This window comes from Meriones unguiculatus, chromosome 20 (assembly GCF_030254825.1).
Source record: "Meriones unguiculatus strain TT.TT164.6M chromosome 20, Bangor_MerUng_6.1, whole genome shotgun sequence".
Taxonomy (NCBI): Eukaryota; Metazoa; Chordata; class Mammalia; order Rodentia; family Muridae; genus Meriones; species Meriones unguiculatus.
Window position 1 is genome coordinate 66,383,272 of NC_083367.1, and position 20,936 is coordinate 66,404,207.

The 20,936-nt window shown below is 47.3% G+C and overlaps 1 protein-coding gene across 9 annotated transcripts in view; it reads right to left on the minus strand.

Moving 5' to 3' along the window:
* The window catches only part of Scaf8 (SR-related CTD associated factor 8), a 195,343-nt gene that overhangs the window by 43,475 nt on the left and 130,932 nt on the right, over positions 1-20,936 (minus strand). For 5 of the 9 annotated variants that reach the window (XR_009588016.1, XR_009588015.1, XM_021648990.2 and 2 more), the window contains one exon: positions 14,585-15,675. The exons of the other annotated variants lie outside the window; for them this stretch is intronic. The gene's annotated coding sequence lies outside the window, so the exon portion shown is untranslated. Of the gene's footprint in view, positions 1-14,584; positions 15,676-20,936 lie in introns of those variants that run through there. 9 annotated transcript variants of the gene reach the window in all.

Consider the following 20,936-nt stretch of genomic DNA (forward strand, 5'->3'; position numbering starts at 1 on the left):
GATGTCCTTCCAGGAACAAAGGATGCCGAGACAACTGCTCTTCATTAGCCAGGAAAATTAAATCAAAACCTATTGTGTGCAGAGCGCTCATTGGCTGGCACTCATCGGTCCCCTGTGGCTTTCTCTCCATCAAGATGAGTGAATATGCTTGTTTGTCTAGTATTTCCACCAATTACTGAGGAAGGGATGTTAAAATTTCACCGGTAAATCCACATTCACAGTTGGGTGGGGGCAGGAGGCTACTCTAATGAGTTACACGGAAAAGCTGAGAATGTCCCCTCCCCAGCCCTTAAGAATAGGGCGGCCATGCTGATGCACACCTCTCTAATCCTGGCACTTTGGAGGCAGAGGTGAGACAGTCACAGGTTTGAAGCCACCTGGGCTACACAGGGAGTTCTGGATCAGTCTCGACTACTTAAGGAGACCCTGGCTCAAATCCTTCCTGCTGCCCTAACAGCTCCGCTGCTCTGAGTCCACACAGGGGGACTTTCCTTCAGTGATCTTTATAGTAATCCTAGATTCCTGAGTCCTCATGACTTCTGTCCTGCGAGCTTAGGTTTCTGGATAGGCAGTTCGCCTGCTACTGTCATTCCTGCTGCAAGTGCTTTCTCTCTCACCTCTCTCCCTCCTTCCCTCCCTCCCTCTCGCTCTCCCTTCCTCTCTCTCTCTCTGCTATGTGTCTGTCTGTTCTTTATGTCTGTCTGTATATATGGTGTTTTCTGCAGCATACTAATAAACAAATAAAACTTTTTCTAAAAATTAAAAATAAACAAACCCTCGGGTTTCTGCACTTCCGTTTTGTTTCAGCGAAGCTGTTCTGTGGAGTTCCTCTGCACTCCCACAGGACTGCAACCCTTTCTCTGAAAATACTGCTGATACTCCCAAACCCAGATTCAGGCCTGGCAAGCAAGCCGTGAGCGAGTCGATTAAAGGCTTGTGCAAAGCGCCCTCTTCAGGAAGCCTTTACAGCGATGTTGGAAGCCCTACTGGGAATGTCTTAGCTGCTGCCCTAGTGGGGCTAATAAAAATCAATCCAAAAACATACAAGTGTCTAATATGGCCACGCTATCTCCTCACTAGAAGTGACTCCCCTCTCTCTGAAGTCAAGATACTCGGTAGCAGAAAGAAATACAATCAGAATGGCTGACTAAATGCGTTTGTGTGTATAAAATGACAAAAAGGTAGAGGCGGGCTGACACCGAGGATAAGTGATTACGGGTTTTCAGAGTCTGTTCTGCTAGTTCTAGACAGCGTTCCTTATCCCGAAGACACAGGGGCAAGATTTCTCCACCGTGACGCACTACATATGGGTATTGAGCAGTGCTTAGGGGGTGTGTTTATACACTTGTTTTATTTTGTTTTTGTTATTTGAGATGGAGTCTTAGTTAGCCCAGGCTAGCCTCGAATTCGCCTCCCAGCGGAGTCTAGCTTTTCAAGACGCGTAATTGACTTTTTTGTGCCTTCCCTCTAGGTTGAGTGTAAAGTTGAGCTCTGCCACCTAGCATCTGTGACCTTGGTGGGCAGCCTTACCACCCTCCTGGGGCACGTGCGCAATGGCGACAGGAGAAGCCATTTCAGAAGGCTGTGAAGAGAACTGAGCAACGAAGGATAGACACAGGACTCTGTGTATGGAGCTAAAGCGCCACCTGCATTTATTTATGGGTCTCGCTAATGAGAAATGAGGTAGGTCCCTTCTTATAAAAGTATCACATCAGTTCCTAATATTCCTGATCATTAAATCCCTTCAACTTGAATTTAGAAAAAAAATTAGATCGTTTGCTATCATTGTAGACTAAGTTAAAACAGCAGCAAATGAGTGTCCCTCGGGTGGCAGGCTGACTCCTGACCAGCAATGAGGGGTTAGGGCAGGCCTCCTCTTTCAACCTTAGCTCAGTAAACGCCATCATCATGGCAAGGTTCTTTGTTTCCCAGTGAGCCTTGGGGCCTGTTCTCCCCCACACAATGCTGGGGATGAGATGGCCTGGATTGAGAGTCTACCCCAGACCCCTCTGTTTGCATCCTGGCCTGGGAGCAGAGGCAATGCTCACTTGCTCCTCTGTGATCCTGGCCACTGATGGGCTCTGCCAGCTCTGAGGGTCCTGTTTGATAGGTTTGCTTGCTGACCCATTTGCCTCAGGTCTCTACCTCCGCTCATGAATTTCAAACCAGGCAGAGATGCTGGCAGTAAAGTGTGACATCTGAACGGTCTTGGAGAAACTAAAAGGAAAAAGAGGTAGGAGAAGCGGTTCTGGAAGCATCCAAAGGGACTGGAGTGGAAGGCAAAAAGGAGAAGGGGGAACTTCGAGTCAGTCATCTAGAGGACGAAGACGGGCTCTGTTGAAGCAGCCTTGCAAGAGCAGCAGGCATAAGGAGCCGAGCCTTGCGGGTGAGGACAAACCTATGTTGACATGGCAGGTAAAGTTGGCACAGTTTGATGGCCACAGGGCTTTAAGTAAAGCAGGGGCTATGCAGGCAACATCGCCAGGCCGTGTCCTTATTCCAGCGCACAATGCACAGAGGGTTTACCCTCTCTGTTGCCCGCAAGTGTACCTGGGTGGAGAAGTCACTAAGACCATTCTAAGACCACCTGGACAATGTCAAACTCACCCTCTGGCGTGTGCTTCTGACATGTTGACCTCCTCTGGGAGGTAGATATGGTAAAGGAGATACACAGGAATTCCCAGAAAGAAACACACATGGTGTCAGTGGGGAATTGTGATTTGTTAGAGAGGCAGGCTAGGCCCAGTGACCTCCCTACTGGGAATGTGCCCGCCCGGTCTTGCAGGGAAAAAGATCTGTTGACTTGGCAGGCAGAGGGAGTGTGCCCAGGGACTGCTTTGATGGTGGACAGCCTTCATGCATGTTCCCACCCTCCTCTTGGGACCTGGGATGGCCTGGGAAGGTCCCCAAGGTGTAAACAAAGCCACACACTCCATTCCCCAAAGACTCTCCATCACACCTTCTCACATCCTCACAGGCTCCAGAGAGGAAACTCAAAGAGACAGCGATAACGGGGGAGCTTTGAAAATGACTTCAAACTTCCAGTTCTATCCTGGACCTTTGTTTTGGTGGCTAATGTGGCCATGGCGAGCCACTGCCGTGGCCATTAGGATTGCTAGGAAGGAGTACGTGGGAATGTTCTTTGATTTGCTGAGTGGTGGGAGTGGGAGGGGGACAACAGGAGAAAAGACGAGGAGAGGGAGAAAGATCTAAAGGTCTAAATAAAAAAAAAAAACAACTTTAGTTTTTTTAATTAATTGATTATTTTAAAAGATTTATTTATTACTTATACTGAGTCTGCCTGAAAATATGCCTGCATACCAGAAGAGGGCACCAGATCCCATTATAGATAGTTGTGAGCCACCATGTGATTTCTGGGAGTTGAACTCAGGACCTTTGGAAGAGCAGCCAGTGCTCTTAACCTCTGAGCCATCTCTCCAGCCCCTAATTAATTTTTTCAGGCAGGGTCTCATTAAACACAGGCTTGCCTCAAACTCCCTAGGTCAGTGGTTCTCAACCTCTTGGGTCTCAACCTCTTTAGGGAGGTCAAGAGAACCTTTCACAGGGGCCCATATCAGATATCCTGAATATCAGAATATCTATATTATGATTCATAGCAGTAGCAAAATCACAGTTATGAAGTAGCAACAAAAATAATATTATGGTTGGAGCCTGGAGTGAGGGTCATAGCATTAGGAAGGTAACAACCACTGCTCCATAGCCAAAGACGACCTTGAACTTCTGCTCCTCCTGCCTTCACCTTCCAAGTACTAAGAAGATGGGTGAGCACCACTACAGCCTGTGTGTTCTGTGCTGGGATGGAATTCCAGGCTTCCCTCACACTACCCCACACACTGCGCTGAACTGCAGCCCGCAGACCTACTTCGCTTAAAAGACAAACAAATAAAGCTTCCAATAATTGCAGCTCACATCCTGTGATATACTAAACCACGGTGACCCTGTCCACCAGCGAAGTGGATGCCGCTTGTCTGTCCTCCCCTCTCCTTCCCAGTTCTTCTGTCCTGACTTTATTTAACATTACAGGATGCCCTCCAGGCTCTACCACCATGCTAGCGGTCTACTAACAGATCGCAACAGTCCCTCCTTTTCAGCACCAGACCAACAGTTGCACCACCAAGTTCGTGCTTTCACTCTGCCCCAGCTCCTTAAGTCCTCCGGACAACCACTGAAGGACCTTTTAGCTTTGAGAACTATGTCCTTTATCTTGGAAAACCAAGAGTCAAACTGGCACTGAGAGGCCCTAGTGACAATTATTTGAGGCACCAAGACTCCAAGGTACTAAGTGACATTTGTATGTTTGTGACTATCATCCATCTGATGAGTAAGCCAACAGGCCTGTGACCTCCAAATCAGCTCCCTGATAAGACAGCAGTGACATATGACTGACCTTTACTGGGTCTCAAATGCAGTCAGCGTGTCATCTGTGCCCCTGCTGTTTCCATGGACCATCTCCCTGCATTACTCCAGGTAGCCAGGGAGACTACAAAGGAAGGGCACAGACAGCTCTGTGGAACAGAATGTGCTAGAGCTGCCACGTAGGATGATGGTGACAGTGATTACAGTGGTGGCACTTTGACACACGCAGGGATCATTCAGGAAGTAGCCAGGCAAGCAGGTCCATTCCCAGAGCACACATGTCCCTGGCATGGACGCTCAAGCCGTGCGCTATTATAATTCTCCATAAGTTACTAGGTAGAATAATGAAAAATGCTAAAACCTGTTTCACTACACGAGAAAGTAGAAAAATCAAAGGCTCTTCTGGAGCTAAGATCATACACTGCAGCGCTCCCGAGCCAGCGAAGCGCAGGGAGAGGACGGATGAGCACACAGACACTCTGCAGTTGGGGTTCCCAGACACGCTTGTGGATCATTCGGGAATGCCGATTTGTGCCAGGGGCTGATGTGACAGAGCATCTGACCCCGAAAGAGAGATCAAAGCAAGCCCAGCACACCCCCAAGGGACCTGCATCTGAGGTAAGAGCTGAAGAATGAGGAGCAGTCAGCCAGATTCAGGCCGGGGAGAGAGGGGGCGCATTTAAGAATGGTGTGAGAAGCAGGAAAGCCAGACAGGAGAGCTGCTTAACGAGAGGGAATGAAGCTAAGCTGGGCCTAGTTATGAAGATGTTGCTCTACTTCAAGACCCACAGGCCGGATACCAGCCCTACCCACAATGCCTGCAAGACATGGGATCTCGCTGAAACCCTGAACACACCCTCAAAGAGTCACTCGGTCACATAAACTCTGAAGCCAGCACACTAAAACCTTTAAAATATTCCTGTGCCCAAAAACACTTCATGTGGCCAGTGGGTGAATTTTAATGTTTGATTCGATGTGAGCTGGAAGATTTCAATATAAAAGTCTCTTGGGCCCGAGGCTGGAGAACCTTGAAATGGTGTCAGGGGCAGGGCATGCTGGGAGAGGTGTGAGGATGACAGGCAGCCGGGAGTCCTGAGGTCAGGAGGGCAGGGGGCGGGTTTAGAAGTCTCAAGAGCCAGGCCTGTGAGCTGGGGTTGCATTTCTTGTTTACTCTGCTTCGCAGGGGATAAAACCAAAGCTTCCTGTTTGCCAGCAAGTGTTTTACTACTGAGTCACACCAGATTGTGTGTGTCCGTGTGTGTGAGCATGTGTGCCTATGCTTGTGTGTGTGTGTGTGTGTGTGTGTGTGTGTGTGTGTGTGTGTGAAAGAAAGAGAAAGAAGGAGGGGGAAGGAGGGGGAACGGGAAAGAGAGAGAGAGAAAGCCAATGTGAAGGCATGGGGAGGCCATCACTGAAGCTGATTTTAAACACCCAATCCTCCTGCCTCTGCTTCCCAACTATTGGGCTTAAAAGATGAACCAACCACATCAGTGATCTTTTGCTTTTTTTCAGAGGTAAGTTCTTTGTGCTCTGGGCTGGCCTTAGACCTTTATATAAAAGTTCAAGTGATATTCTAAGGTATTCCATATTCTACCCAAGGATGGCTTCATGTATTCAGAGAATACCAAATTTTAGGGGAAGCACAAGAAAACACAGGTGGGTGGAACAGATATGCCTGTCCTTGTCTCGGCCTTGGGATCCCCTGGCTGTGACCTTATTTGGAAAAAGGAACTTTGCAGATAAGGTTATATTAAAGATTTCAAGGTGAGATCATTGAGTCTCTGGGCAGGCCCTAAGCCTGAAGACACATGTTCTCCCAAGAGACAGAAGAAGCGGGTGGGAGTGGAGGCAGCTGTGTGACAACATGAACAAGTTGCCCAAGAGGGAATGCCAAAACTGTTCTCTGCTCATCTTCACTCCTCCCATGTCAGGTAGCTCACCAAGCCCTTCTTTTGGCTCCCTGGCCTGGGCACGGGGACCACAGGCCTTACCGTCTGTCAGACTGTAGAACAGTCTCTTCAAAGCCTGCCTGTGGCCAGGTCACCCTGTATCTCTCTGAAGCCAAGGGGACAAGAGTGGGGACAAGGTGGGGGTGGGAAAGAGAGGACCCGGAGCCTGGAGTGAGGAACCTGAGAACAGCTAGCCAAAGAGAGGCTCAGGACTGCAGAGCTCTGGACACATTTGAAAGGGCCTTTCCTTAAGCCCTCAGAAGAAAAGGCCCTGAACTCCTTATCTCCCCATCCTACCACCCCCCGGGAACATGGACACTGCTGCAGTGTTCCCCTTGTTCTTTGTGGTTGGAGAGGGACACTTGCACTTCAGAGTCTATGCAGCCCTCAACTGCAAGTAACTGCTGAGAGGGGAAACAAGAGCTGAACCCCAGCTGTATGCACTCTGGTACAAAAGGTCCCCTTTTGTAATTACACAAAGCAGTAGTTGATGCTAGCAGCTGTTCTACTCTCTCTGAAGTCTCCCTGGCCCCAGCCCCCAGCATACCCACAACCAGGTCCTAAACAGTGACACCCAATTCTCTGCCCGTGTAAGGACGCTCTGTCTCCTGGAGCAATCCGTGTCCCCTCTCCCCCCTCCCATGTCCCTTTCCAGTCCCCTAGGTTTCAACAGAATCGTTTGTAACACATTATTTTCTTTCTTTGATGTTTAATTCTTGAGTAATTAAATGTTAAACCAAGAGCCAACCGCGGTACGCACACCTGTAATCCCCACACTGAGGTAGAAACAGACAGATGAGGAATTCTACATCATCTGTGGCTACCTATGGAGACAGAGATAGAGGCCAGCTTAGGCAACAGGAGACCGTGTATCAAAACATGAAAATCAAATCAGGAGGATTTACAGTTGGAAGGTCAGCCATAGCAGGGCAGGGACCAGAAAGTAAACAGAAAAGGCTCTTTCTTTTTTCTCAGACTTGGAGCTTGAGCTTCAGGCCCTATTCCTTCTCAGGAGAGTTAAATTCCATCAACTCTTTGTTGTAAGAAGTTACCACGGCTCCACAATACAAAATATACTCAACACAGTGACCATGGCAGGGTCAGCCAGACGCCTAATCTACTTTTGATCATCTTCAAAATGACTCACCAGGCGGGCACCTTTATCCTCGTTTTTATGGATGGGGAAACCAAGGCTTGGAAGAAGGGAAATCCTAGCACATACTAGAGCTGAGAAATCTTCCATCCAGGAGAAGCGGTGTGAAGCCTGAACCACTAACCACTAGCCTGTTCTCTCCCGGGGGTGGGAGGCCAGGTTATCTCTCGGCTGTCCCCAGGGTTCCCTTGGTTGTTGCAAGCCTGGCTGACCACAGCAGAACTGAACGAGCCCTGGGAGGTTATTACTATTATGTTTTTAGTAGGGAAGTTCTGTTGGTGTTGGGGTTTAACAGGCTCATGGAAGTCATCAAATAGCTTCAGTCTGTGAAACTCTGTTGGGTCCATACACCTCAAAAAAGAAAAAGAAAAAAGTACAAATCCAACTTGCTGGTCTGTGTCACAGCTTCTTTTTGGCTTTTTGTGGCCTGTGTCTCCTGGGTCTGCCAGACTATTGCTAGTCCCTGCGGCTGTCTGACTCTGCCTCAGTGGTCCCATCAGCAACCACAGCCCAGCTTTCTTTCCCGGGGCTTCAGGCGACTCAGTACCCTCGGCTAACAGGACCAGTGCCTACATCAGCACCTAGTCCTGCTTTCATTGGCTCCCTACTGCCCTTCCATCTTTGAACTGATTCCTTTGAATTAACTTCCTTAGTAATAAAAATGATCCTCTGGTCTTGGAGGTATAGCAAAGCTCTTTGCAAATCTGATGAACAGTCATGGTCTTTATCAACTAGAGGATTAAATGTGTCAGAAATGCTGTGTTGCATTCCACAATGTTTATAGTCATGGAGGTTGGGCCCCAGGTGCTTGCTTGGGTTTCTACCGGCTCTGACACTGAGACCTTTTGATGGTTCCATCTCAGAGAAGTGCACAAACGCACTCACACACCCTCACACACACACTCCTCATGCCGCACTCAGTTCAAGAGCTACACGGCACACACATGCAGAGTGGAAAGCCTTTGCCCTTCCCTCCTCTCCACAATGTTAAGTCATGTCCATCCCACAGGCATTGTTTTTCCTTACAGAAAGCAGTCAATTTCTGTTTATTCAAGAGAAATACAAAACAGGTAATTAAAAAGGCTGGGAAGAGAGGAGAAACACACTAAAAGTCTATGATGATATAATCCTGTTCCTTCACTTCTTTTCTCCTCTGTGCTTGAGGTCATCCCTGGACTGCAATGAGGTGACATTAACTGTGTGTCCCTCACCTCACCCCAAACTCAGACATGCAGCAGGCCTTATCCAAAGAGTTCACTTCCCAGGTGTCCGTGGATTTATCTGCCAAGCAGATCTTGTTGGTCCCATCCTGGGAAAACAGAGGCCCATAAAAAAACAGTGCTATCTCTCAGTAAAGCTGTACCTCTCTCTCCAAAAGCTGGCGACAGAGGAGCCATTCAATTATCCAGGAAAAACAAAGAGAGTCTCCTGTGAGCCTGGGTATCACCTTCCTGGTTCTCGCTTTCATTAACCCAACATCCTTTAATCATCCGATGTTTCTATATCTTTATTTTACCTTAGGGATAAATGACAGCCATCATTCTGAGTGCCCAGCCTGTGCTGAGCCCATTATATCCTGAATCACACAAAACATGGTATTTTCACTATATGGATCTGAGGGATGCTGCTGTGTTCATCTCCATCCTGTATAGCCCAGGACCACATGTCTGCATGAATAACCAACAGAGGCAGATGTGGGATACAGTCCCTGGCACCAAACCTTCCCTTTCCTCTCATCCCAACAGCATCCATGACAGACTCTACTTGGACCTCTAAGACTCCCAACACCCAGGGAGGACCCTAAATTTAATCCCCAGGAGGACCCACAAGGAGAGGAGAACTCACTTCTACAAGTTGTCCTCTGACCTCCGTGCACACAAACCTTGGCATGTGCACGCCCCATCCTCTGCACACGAAACACACAAATACTAAAGAAATGTTTAAACTGTGGTGTTATCTCATAGACCCTCTATCTGAAGAACGTGACAGTGGTCCAGTTATGGAGAGTAGAGTTAGCAGGAGTTCGAGTGCCGTTTCAAATTACATCAACTACCAGCGCTGTGTCGTGGCTGAAGTCCAAAAGCAGGGTAGTTGGCAAACAATTTTGGTGGTGGTCATTCCTACGCTTATTTAAGCTTAAAAAAAGAAAAAAGCTTTATTAAGTGCCATCTACAGTGTTGGAGGTACTTCAGTTATCAAAGCACGCCTCGAACTCCAGGGAGTCGTGACCACTGATGTCGGCCTTTGCCAAGGGAGAGGAACTAGCAGCGAGCTTAACTCATGGTTCCTGGAGCAGCTGTTGAACTTTGTCTTCTTGTTCGTATCTACTAAGTACTTCTATAAGTAAGATTCATTCACTCAGTCCTTCTCTGCCCAGTGTCAAGGGCAGCAAAGATCTGGTTAAGCCATCCTTGCCTCTGTGCATGAAGATGGCCTCACATCAGGAAATAGCTGGGCTTCAAGTAACTACATTTTGTCCCACTGTCTTTCTGCAATCTATGTGTTCCACCAAATAAATGTGTGTATGTGTGTCTATCATCTGTCTATCTTTATATCTATATGTATCTATCTGTATATCGCTATCTATCATTAAAATACTTGGCTTATTTTTAAAACGTTCTTTTATGTGTACGGGTCTTCTGAATACATGTAAAAGTGTGCGCCTGGTGCACGCCTGGTGCCCTGAGTCAGAAGAGGGCACTGAATTCCCAGGAATGGAGTCACAGAGGATCGCGATCTACCACATGAGTGCTGAAACTGAACCCTGCTTTTCCGCAAGAGCAGCCAGTGCTCTTAATTGGTAAGCCGTCTCTCCAGCCCTTTATCTTATTTTTTGAGCTTCTACCTCTAAGTGGGAGTCTCTAGAATGGGCTCAAACTGGCTGAGTAGCTGAAAATGCGTTTGATGTTCTGATCCTCCTGCCTCTACCTTCTTTTTGAGCATTGGGACTGCAGGCCTGTGCCACCACACCTGGTTTATACCATGCTGGGAGTGAAGCCAGAGTTTTGTGTATGCTGGGCAAGCACTGTGCCAACCAAGATACAGCCCCAACTCCTCAATATTAGTATTCTAATCGGAAAGCTATTCCCCCCCCAAATTGAATCCATTTGGCTTTTTAGTAGAAATAGCTTCCTACATCTTATTTATAATTTGTCAAAGGCTATAAAAGCTGGCCACTGTGCTTGCATTTTAAACTGTTTTCCCTCCATCTATTTATTGGTCAAACCTGACAAATTTTTCCTTTTAGTCTGATAGCATCACCTATGGTGGTCAGACTTGTAAAGTAACCATAAAGATTAGGGGTTAAGAAAACAGGGGTCCTATTTAAGTGCAGCTGGGAACACACTCATGGGATCATACATGAGTTTAAGAGTAAAGAGAATATAGTGCCATATTTTGCTTTCAAGTCATCTTGCCTTCACTTGAGGCAGGAGAGATGACACACTTCAAATAGGTAATTCCATCTGAATGTCCCTTGCTTTCAGAACTTGCTGTAAGGATCTCTGCTTCTGGGATACCAAAAAAAAAAAAAAATCAGAGGAAAAGTCGTTGGAAATCCTACAGTTTAGAAAGAAATTGTTCCCTGTTATAAGCAAGCCAAATCCCGATGTTTTGGAATCTAAATAAAACAATAAACTTGTTGTTGGCTTAGGGCAGAGCAAAAAGCATCCATCAACCATCACATAAGTACTGTTCTAATTTTTGTTATGAAGACATTACTAGTTTGGAGCTACCTCTGTGAATCTCTTTTGCTTTTTTTGTTTGTTTGTTTGTTTGTTTGTTTGTTTGTTTTTTAGGTGTGTATGTGTGAATTGCAACACATTTCTGTATTCCTTTTCAGTGTGCAGACCCTAAGTGACTGGACGCTGATCTGTAACAGGGACTCATCTTTGACCCTTTGACCTCAGCATAGTCCTGAGCACATGGTGGATGCTGAAGAACCGGGCGTCTGAAGACACCTGTCTCTGCCACATTGTCCTAAGGCTTACCACCACCGGGGTGGGCAGCAGCGGTTGGAGCCGGCCACAGCGGCTTCTGTTACAGAGAACCTGGCCAAACATGAGGAAGCCGAGTGGGCCTCTGGGACCCTCTGCTCTCTCAGCATTCCCCACCAGGGTTCAACGTCAGGCATTCTGCTTGTCTTTGACTTAAGATTGTGGTTGGTCGACTCTGTGCCTCCAACTACGACCCATTCATACATACATGCATGTGTACTTATCTCCACACGAACAAAACAAAACTCCTGATGACATGGGCAAAAATTTGGGGCAAAAATTACTACCTTCTCCTTAGTTGAAAAGAAAAAATTCCATTGGCAATAGAAAGACAACGCGGTAGGTGGCAGAGGCCTGGCCCACTTGTGCCAACTGTGGCACCTGACGTAGCCTGCTCCACACTGGGAGGCGAGGGGGAAGGGAGCTTCAAATGTGAGTGTGACCCTCTGTGAAGGGCCTTTAGATAAAGCTTCAGTTTGGACCTCACAAGGTTAAAAAATAATCTCTGACTACTCAATATTGTATCTCTTTCTATTCAATATTATTCTTCCTATCAGGAACCAGAAGAGCACAACTGTAGAAAGCATGCTCAGGATTTTCTTTTCTTTTCTTTTTTTCCTTCATGGTGAAAGCTGATAGTCTTAGGCATCCAAAAACCATAATTATTTCTAGAACTGTGGATACTTGCATTAATGTTACGGAAGTTGTCATTAGGAACTCTACCAGAGCACAGCACTTGAAACTGCATGAAAGTCTAGCTAATAAAATGCATTTTATATTTTTTTAGTTCATGATTTTTACTAAATTATATCAAGGGGCATTTAATCTACTTGTTTCCTACTAGACTGGAATTTATTTTTGCTATGACATAAGAGTGTGTGGCAATGGGCCTCACTGTGCTTCCATATAGCTCACGATTCAAGTCTTCTTTTCTGTTAGAAACAACATTGTGAAGAAATACGTGCTTCAGAGGACGTAAGAGGGCTAAACCTGACATTTCTCACACGCACTAAGAGGTGTGATGAAGGCTTCGAGGGCAGACAGACCAGCGGCTGCCCACGGCCATTCCAGGAGGACTAAGCAGCCCTCTGAGAGCCTGTGCAGTCAAGATGACTGGGTCCAGCACCGCTGTGTGGGAAGCGTCTGGAAGTCACTGGCAGCAAGCAGGAGGAGCCTGCGTTCTGCAGTGTGGAGCCTGTTCAACCACTGAAAGCCCCAGCGATCTGGCTAACAGTGCCCATCTATGTGCGGTTCCTTTGGTGGGGCTGGGGGACGGCAGATTCTGAAACAGTGCGGCTCTGGGGCTCTTGTTTTGGGTTTCTGTTTGTTCGTTCTGTGTTTTCATCCTCTGAAGAACTGATTAACCGCAAAGAAACTGCTTCCAACCACCCCCCTCATCTGAATCAAGTCACCAACCCAGAACACAGGTGAGAGGCTGGCTCTCACACACCCAGGCAACCCAAGGCGAGGTCACTGCCCAACAGTTTCAGTGTAGGGACACCTACTGCCGGTTTAAAAGCCAGACAATGTTTGAAGTCTCTCCAGAAGGGGGACCTATGAAAGGCCTCCTTTGCTGCTGATTGAAAGCTAGGACAGCATGTGGGAAATACCATGGTGACCACAAAAGGGCTGGTCGGATGCTGGTAATAAGCAGGGCTTTCTGAGATCAACCAGCCACTAGGACGGCTGTCCTGGATGTTCCAAAGACAACTCTTGCCATAGATGATCCCTTGGCACACATGACCTGTGCCCCCAACTGAGTGCTGATTGCCTACGTGCTGGCTTCTTAAGTCATGAGCCTAGTTTCAAGTCCTTTATGCTTCTACTTTCTCCCACCATCCCATCCATGGAAGAAAACTTTCAGGACCTGCTCTGTTTTCCCCAGTTTAATCAGCGAAGGGCATGATGGTAGGCATCTGTTGCTCCCGTCACCCGACACTCTACTAAAGCAGGAAGAAGACTGCACCCAGGAGTTTAAGACCGGCCCGGGCACCACACCCATATCCTGCGACTAACAAAAAGATGGTCAAATCAATCAGTGTGTGCAAGCCAGATACTAACCGAGGGTGTTGTTCCTTGAGGAGCTACCCACTGTATTCTCTTGAGACATGGTCTCTTACTAGGATTTGGGGCTTACTAACTAGGCTGGCTGGCCTACAGACACCAAAGATCCCCCTCTTCATCTCCCCAACACTGGGATACAAGCACACATTACCACACCCGTTTTTGTTGTTGTTTGTTTGTTTGTGTTTTACATGGGTGCGGCATATCAAACTGAGGTCCTTCTGCTTTCATGGCAACCATTTCTGGACTGAGCCATCTCCCTGGCCCCCAAAGTTCCCAAGTCATTTGTTCATATCTGCACTAGAATAGCCTGGTGAACCCCAAATCCTTGTTTCGTTTTGGGGGTAAGGATTAGGTACTAGGAGGCAGAAGCTAGGTGGGTGGGACACCTACCTAGTAGCACTTAATTACCTAGTAGTAATTAATCGATTACAGGATTAATTACAAAGCCAGAAATCGAGCCTTTCTTAATGCCACAGCAGTTTTTAGTAAGAATGCCAAGTAAGATCTACACAGACTTCAGAAGACTGGCATGTTTGGACTTTTTGGGAGCTGTTTTCTTTCTTAACTGCAGCATGCTGGAATATATAAAATGACACCCCAACATGCTGGGGATCAAACAAAGATGCTCAGAAAAGCCCATGTCACTGTATCAGCCATGGCCTCTTCCAGGTCCCAGCTCATTAACAGAAACTACATCACGGCCGAGATGTAACAAAATCATGTTATGATTCCTTTCGTAGGAAATATAAGTAGAAACTCAAGAAAGCCTTGGTACAATCCTTGGGAGCTATCTAAACCCATGTTGCAATGCATATTCAAAAAGACCTTGGCACACAAAGATGTCTTGGTCTTCCAGGAAATAACAGAAGACTGGCTGTTCAAATTTGGAAACTGTCAGTCATCCAATGAAAAAGATGGGGGTGGGGCTTGAAAGATGAATGCATCTTTGTACATACACCGGTGCACACAGCATCGACGCCAAGCAAAGGTAAAATGTGACATATGTACCAAACAAGGCAAAAAGAAAGGACTTGCAACCAAAATGAGTTTCAGCTTTTATTATGAATGTCCAAAGTGAGAGCATACTGTGCGAGGTGTAAGGTTCTCGTTGATTACATTCCAAGGGACCACAGAGAAAGAATTCCAAGCACTTTAATTTTTTTTTTGACAAAGCAAACAAAAAGAATGATTGAAAATAGTCTTTTGGGCATAAACGGTGCTCATGTTTGAATTTTTGAGTCCCCCTCCCCCAAGTTTCATGTGAACAGTGGTAGCTGTCAAAAACAGAAATCAGGTCTGGCCTTCTGCCTGAATTAAAAGCTCCTGGGAAATGATTCATGACGTGTGGTAGACTACCATGCAGGAGGCCTGCTCATCACTGCTTCCCTTCCTCTCCAAGGCTTCTCCGCCCACATCCCTGCTGCCTGCATGACAGGACAGGAAGGTTGGAGCAAAGGGTTCAGGACGGTAGGCTGACCCCAGGATTTGTCTCAAAGTTGCATTAAAAAAGGATTTAAAAATGAAAGCTTACAGCTTTTAGTGTTTTTTGAGTGTCCAAGGAAGTAACTAAATGACAATGGATCGAAGCCGCAGCCAGGCTTTTGTACATGGCTTTACAGTAGTAAACATCTATCGTGTTCAAGGAAAAAAAAAAAAAAATCGCTGGTGTAGTAACATTATGGTCTGGCCATCTGTATGACTCTCCCGGGGAGGGCTTCCTCCCCCTCTGTCCTTCCCATCATGCACTGGACGATGCTACTGGTAGAGCTGGTTGCCAGTGATTCCTCACCCAGCTGTGGGCAGTGGGAGCGCGTTATCTCTTACGGATGTAATACTGTTCGTCTGAGCGGATCCTCAAAAAGAACAACTATGAACTAGAAACTCATAGAGTTTGTGTCTAGAATTTATAAAATTAAACCTGCTCCGACAGGTAATACAGGGAGGCATGCTTGTAACCTCTGGATTCAACCGGAAACCACGCCTGAGAGCACGGAGCCTTCTCAACAGGCAACGGCGGGGCTCCTTTTAATGCTTCCGGCGTGATGCGCATTAGAACTCTGAAGCTCGTCTGTCTCATTTATTTCTACAAGGCCTGGGACGCGGGAAGCTGCCAGGACTTCACTCATCATCTTGCCTGTTGACAAAAGGAATAATAACGTCATCACTGGTAAATGGAATAACCTTCCTATTTTTATTTTCCCCTGAGAAGAGATGGTGTCAACACAATAGCAACTGCTTCAAGGCTTTGATGACTTTCTATGCCCAGAACTGCAATGTTTTCTTCCAGTAGAGCAGAAATAGTAAGGAGACAGACCTTCCGAAAAGGTCAGCAGATCTAGGCTCCAAGTACGACTCCATTAAGGACTAACACGGCCCCTGACCATTGCTGTGTCCTAATTCCTTCACATACCCACTCAAAGTATACTGACCAGTGATGCCTAAGGTTGGCTGTCCCAAGGCTAACTGCTTATTTTTTAAAATTTATTTATTTAATATGTATACAGTGTTCTGCCTGTATGTACACCTGCATGCCAGAAGAGGGCACCAGATATCATTATAGATGGTTGTGAGCCACCATGTAGTTGCTGGGAACTGAACTCAGGACCTTTGGAAGAGCAACCCAAGGCTAACTGCTCATGTGTCCAGATATTCCTGTCTTCTCAGATTCCCACAAAGCACAACCGGGTCTGGCCATGTCAATCTCTGCCAACTCTACCCATGAGTGTGAGTTTTGCTTTGCGCTGAGAATCACCTTAATTCAGAGAAACCTCAAGATACATGTTAGCATAAGTAATTCAAAACTTCACAAATGACAGTATTAAGTTATATGAGTGAAAATTCTGTAAATCTCCCATTCGTTTTCCTATCTTTTGCTATGACCTTTCAAAAAAAAAAAAATCAGGTAAAACAAAAGGCAAGGAACAATGAGGGGAGTGGAGACAGTGGGCCAACAGCTGTTATGGCAGAGTGCTTGCTCTTTGAAGCCAGCTCCCATCTCTGAGCTTGCTGGCTCTTACAGCAGGGAACCTAGCTTTCCCTGGGTTCCCAGCCAAGCTGGGATTTGCGCCAGAGGCTGGCTCAGCATTAAGTAGGGTGAGCCCTAAGATGGGTGGCAACCAGGCCCTCTCCTTTCCAGGCCAGTCTGCTCTTCTGAGCACTGCTCATTGCAGCCTCACTACTTAGTACCTATCTCTTCTGCATACCTCTGCGCATTAATAGCATTATCACTAGTAAATTGCACACTTCACAAAGAATACTCAGAAAGACAGGCTGTCTCCACAAAGAATCGGGTGCCAAGACACACCTTGCCCAGGTTCCCAGAGGGAGGCTGAGCCGGGGCTCCAAGCATTGGCACTTTCACTGCAAAGGCTCTCTGAGTCCTCTGTCATATGCACCATCTGTGTGCTGTGGACTGCCTCACAGAACTTCTGCAGCCTTGTAGGTATCAAGCCCGACAGAAGCAGCCATGCCTGAAGCCTCTTCCCTCCCCCCAACCCCTGTAATCCCAGCGCCCAGAAGGCTGAGGCAGGGGGACAGAGAGTCTGAGGCCAGTCTGGGCTGTAAGTGACTCTGTCTCTAGTGGGAAAAAATAAAAACAAAACACTTGGCTGCTTCAGAAAGCCACGGCTGCAGGGGTGTGACACATTGGTGTCTTCCAAAGTATGTAATTTGGTAATAGTTTGGCTTCTGATGAGATTTTGTGAAGAAATGTGCTCTCACATAATCAGAGCTTTCTCTTCATCTTACCAGAGTGGCTCATGACTGACCAAGACACCACTTATAATTTTACAGTAAATACAGAAGCAGGATCAGAACTCAGGAGCATAGGTACAAAGGCCATGACCTTTCCTTTGAAATAAAGCTGAGAAGGAGCAGGGTTCGGAGGCACCAATGATAGCTGGGTAGCACCGTTTTTAGAACCAGTTTCCTAGCCTGAGCCACCATCAGGAATGTGTTTGCCTCCGTGTCTGAGGTTAAATAAGCAAGACAAGAGGAGAGAGTTTAGGACCTGGACCTTGGTTAGCTAAGGATGTCGCACTTAATTCCATCCATGCCTTTCCTATCAAAGTCCATTCCCCCTGACAGCACATGGAAGCCACACAGCCACCAGATGCCATGATTTATAGGCCAAGAGGAGGCTCAGCCTATAAACTACCTCACACACATCCTGCTGTAGGGACAGTGGCCAGGTGGCCAGGTCCCCAGGTCAAGGATCCTGGGCAGAAGAGGAAGCTGGAGGAAGAACCTGGCAAAGATGTGTCCCATCTAGGGACGTGACTCCAGGGAGACCAACAGCATGCAGAAAGAGAAGCGTTTCTCCCATCTCTCATGGGGAGGAGGATCCTGCGGTTTTCCATCTTAACTGATGGCCCCATCTGTAGTGGAAGTTTTGGTTTCTTTGCAAAGTTGGTGACATTAGGTGAGTTTGTTTTGTTTTAATCCAAGTGTGGGATTTTGGTTGGGCTATAGTTTGTCCACGCCTGTTAGGTGTCTCGTGAGGGGCGTGGCTTTTGCCAGCCGGTAATGGCCTTCCACGTGTGGCACAGAGAAGGGCGTGGTCTAGGACTCAGAGTATAAATATGGGAAGGTGTGGTGTGCGGCACGAGGCGGTTTGGAGAGATCAGAGACCAGAGCTGGTGCGGCGGTTTGGGGCAGGGAGAGGGAGAGAAACACTCCGGGGAGCAGCAGTATGGAGAAGAATGCTAGCTTCTTCTGCTGTTGACAGAGACTGTACCCCTCTCCCCACCGAACTTTCCTCTCTCACCTAAGGGTAGGGAGGTTGAGGCCTAGACACCCCAAATAAAGTAGAGTTTTAACAAAGAGCACTACACCTGTCAGCAGGCTGTAACTGCATATAACCCAGAGCCATCTCCACGCTCCAGCCACAGGACTGGGACAGGGAGAACCGTACGAGGAGATAAGGCCCACAGACAGCCCTTGAGCCCTTTGTAACTCATCCCCTCAATCTCTCCTCAGGGCTGCCAGTGGCTGGCGAAGGTTCGGATTAGAAACCCATACCACCCTTATCCTCTGCTTAGAACCAAGGGTGAAGGCATGTGATTAGGAAGCCAGGGGGCAGGAGGCCAGTGTCCCAGCACTGCGGATTCTGGATTAACGGTTATATGTGCACAGTTGCTACGCATGTGCTGCTTCACAAAAGATGCTCAGACCAAGGCCAGGCAGCCCACCCTGTGACGTGTGGGAAGGAAAGTGCCAGAGCTATTCATGGATGCCAGGCCCCCATCTGTCCTGGCCAGCTGATCTGTTTGGTCAGTCCATATGGGCTCAGGATGGTCAGAACTGTGATTATCAGCTGGTGCAGATGCATCCTAAAAATTTGCTCTGTTTTACTGTTCAGTAGTTAAAAACCTACTTGGAATGCGTTGAGCTCCATCCCACTAGACTGGAACAACATGAAGTCCTGTCTCTCCAAATACCAAGTATAAGGATAATTACAACAAAAAAAGGCATCCATTGTCTAGCGAGGAAAGTTTATTCTATGCTGCGAAACACCCAGGGCTCCTCTGTTCAACCGAGGTCACACCGCCTGCCTGATGTCCACATGGTTATTGTATGCACAGCTACTCAAGAATGGCCCCTAGGCCCGAAGCAGCCACTTACAGCTACCTTGGAAAAGGACTCAGACCTCAGGAATCATTTTAACCTGCAGAAAACTCACAAGCCCAGCTTCCAGGACATACACTATGCGATACCTGAATTCTTGATCGCTTAATGCCACTTATTCATTTAATTAAAATAAAATAAAAAACCATTTGGATATTACAAATCCCCAAAACTTAAGCCATTAAACACAAATGATTTGTCTGTACAGGCTTCTTAGACTACAGTGGCTTGAGCTGTTTCCATACATTCTGTAATGCTGTGTGCTGCTGGGAAGGAGTGGGGTCAGCATTTGGGCCTGGCAGTCCCTCCAGCTAGCTCAACCACAGACAGGAGGCTGGGACCACGCACCCCAGCAAGTGTATCTGGCTTTGCCTTTTATCAGAGGTACAGCCCTTGGGTGGACTCCTTGGTGAGCACCAAGGGAAAGGTTATGTGGGAAGTGCTTCTCCAAGGAGGGACTGTATGAGGGCCATTCTTCCTTTGCCAGCCATGCTCCTTAGCAGCCCTGTGGGCAAGAGGCTAGCAAGGAGACTCATGGAGCAGACCTCAAGGCTGAGGCTCTGCATGGCTTCTGTCCAGGATATGCACCCCTTCCTTTGGTCAGCCACCAACACTCTAGTAGTGGCTGCAGGTCCCTGCCCACATCACCCCCTCTTTCCTTTTTCCGGGGGCTCCTCTGTGAATTGGGATGGAAATGCAAAGGAGAGGGCCCAGCCCTACCCTGCTCAGGCCTTGTGACTGTATTGACAGCATTCTATCAGCCCCTGTCTCCACCCCCAAACCAGGCCTCCTCCCTCACCTCCCACCTCTCAATGCTATCTATCCCCCTCTCTCTGGATCATTCTCTCCAAGACAGAGAATGGCCACACATAGGCCGTTATAAACACATCTGTGCTGAAGAAAAAAAAAAAAATCAGTGCTCATCTCTGTTGAGGTTCAGGAAAGGACCCAGAGTTTCAGTTACGCGTTCACAGAGAGCTTCAGCCCAGCGGAGCCCATGCAGTGTGGCAGTTCTGCATTGCCTACCCGCCAACTATTGCTCGAGACTGTGACCTCCACTCCATGGGCAGCAGAATCGCTCCACGTGTGCTGGGCAGAGCCAGACCAGGAGCTGAGGATTAGTACTAAAGCATTTGACCTCAGAAGCTTTGAGATGATCCTCCAGACACAGGTTAAAAAGCTTACTTTTGCCTCCTCCCTTCCAATGTCCCCTGACCTCTTTTGATACTGGGACTTGAACCCAGAACCTTTCACATGCTAGCAGGCATTCTGCCGGTGAACTCCTGCTGTTTGACTTGAGTTTCCAACAAAAGATGGAAATCGCTGTAGAGGAGGCTGCATGGCAGGACTCTGTTTCCCAAGCACGAGTTCAAATACTCATTTAAGCGGGATGTGCCCTTCTATTCTAAGCCAGGGTGAAAACAGAAGAACCGAATCTATCAATTAAAAAAATACTGATGATATTAAAAGTTAACTTTAAAAGACAGCGTTACGGGCACACCATCCTTATGCATAATGAATACTCTGGAAAGCAGGGTAATCATGAAGTCTTATTTTTAGTATACTGGAAAGAGGAGCATTTTTAACAAATCCTGCTGTTAATTCTCTCTTTCTCTTTCTCTCTCTCTCTCTCTCTCTCTCTCTCTCTCTCAGAAAAGGAGCCTTTTTAAAAGTGAATAGTCATCTCCTCTTCCAGGCTTCAGAGTTTCCTATATATCCACTCTTCAAGAAGCAAACTTACTCAGCCTCCTCGGCTGTGGCCAGAGCTTA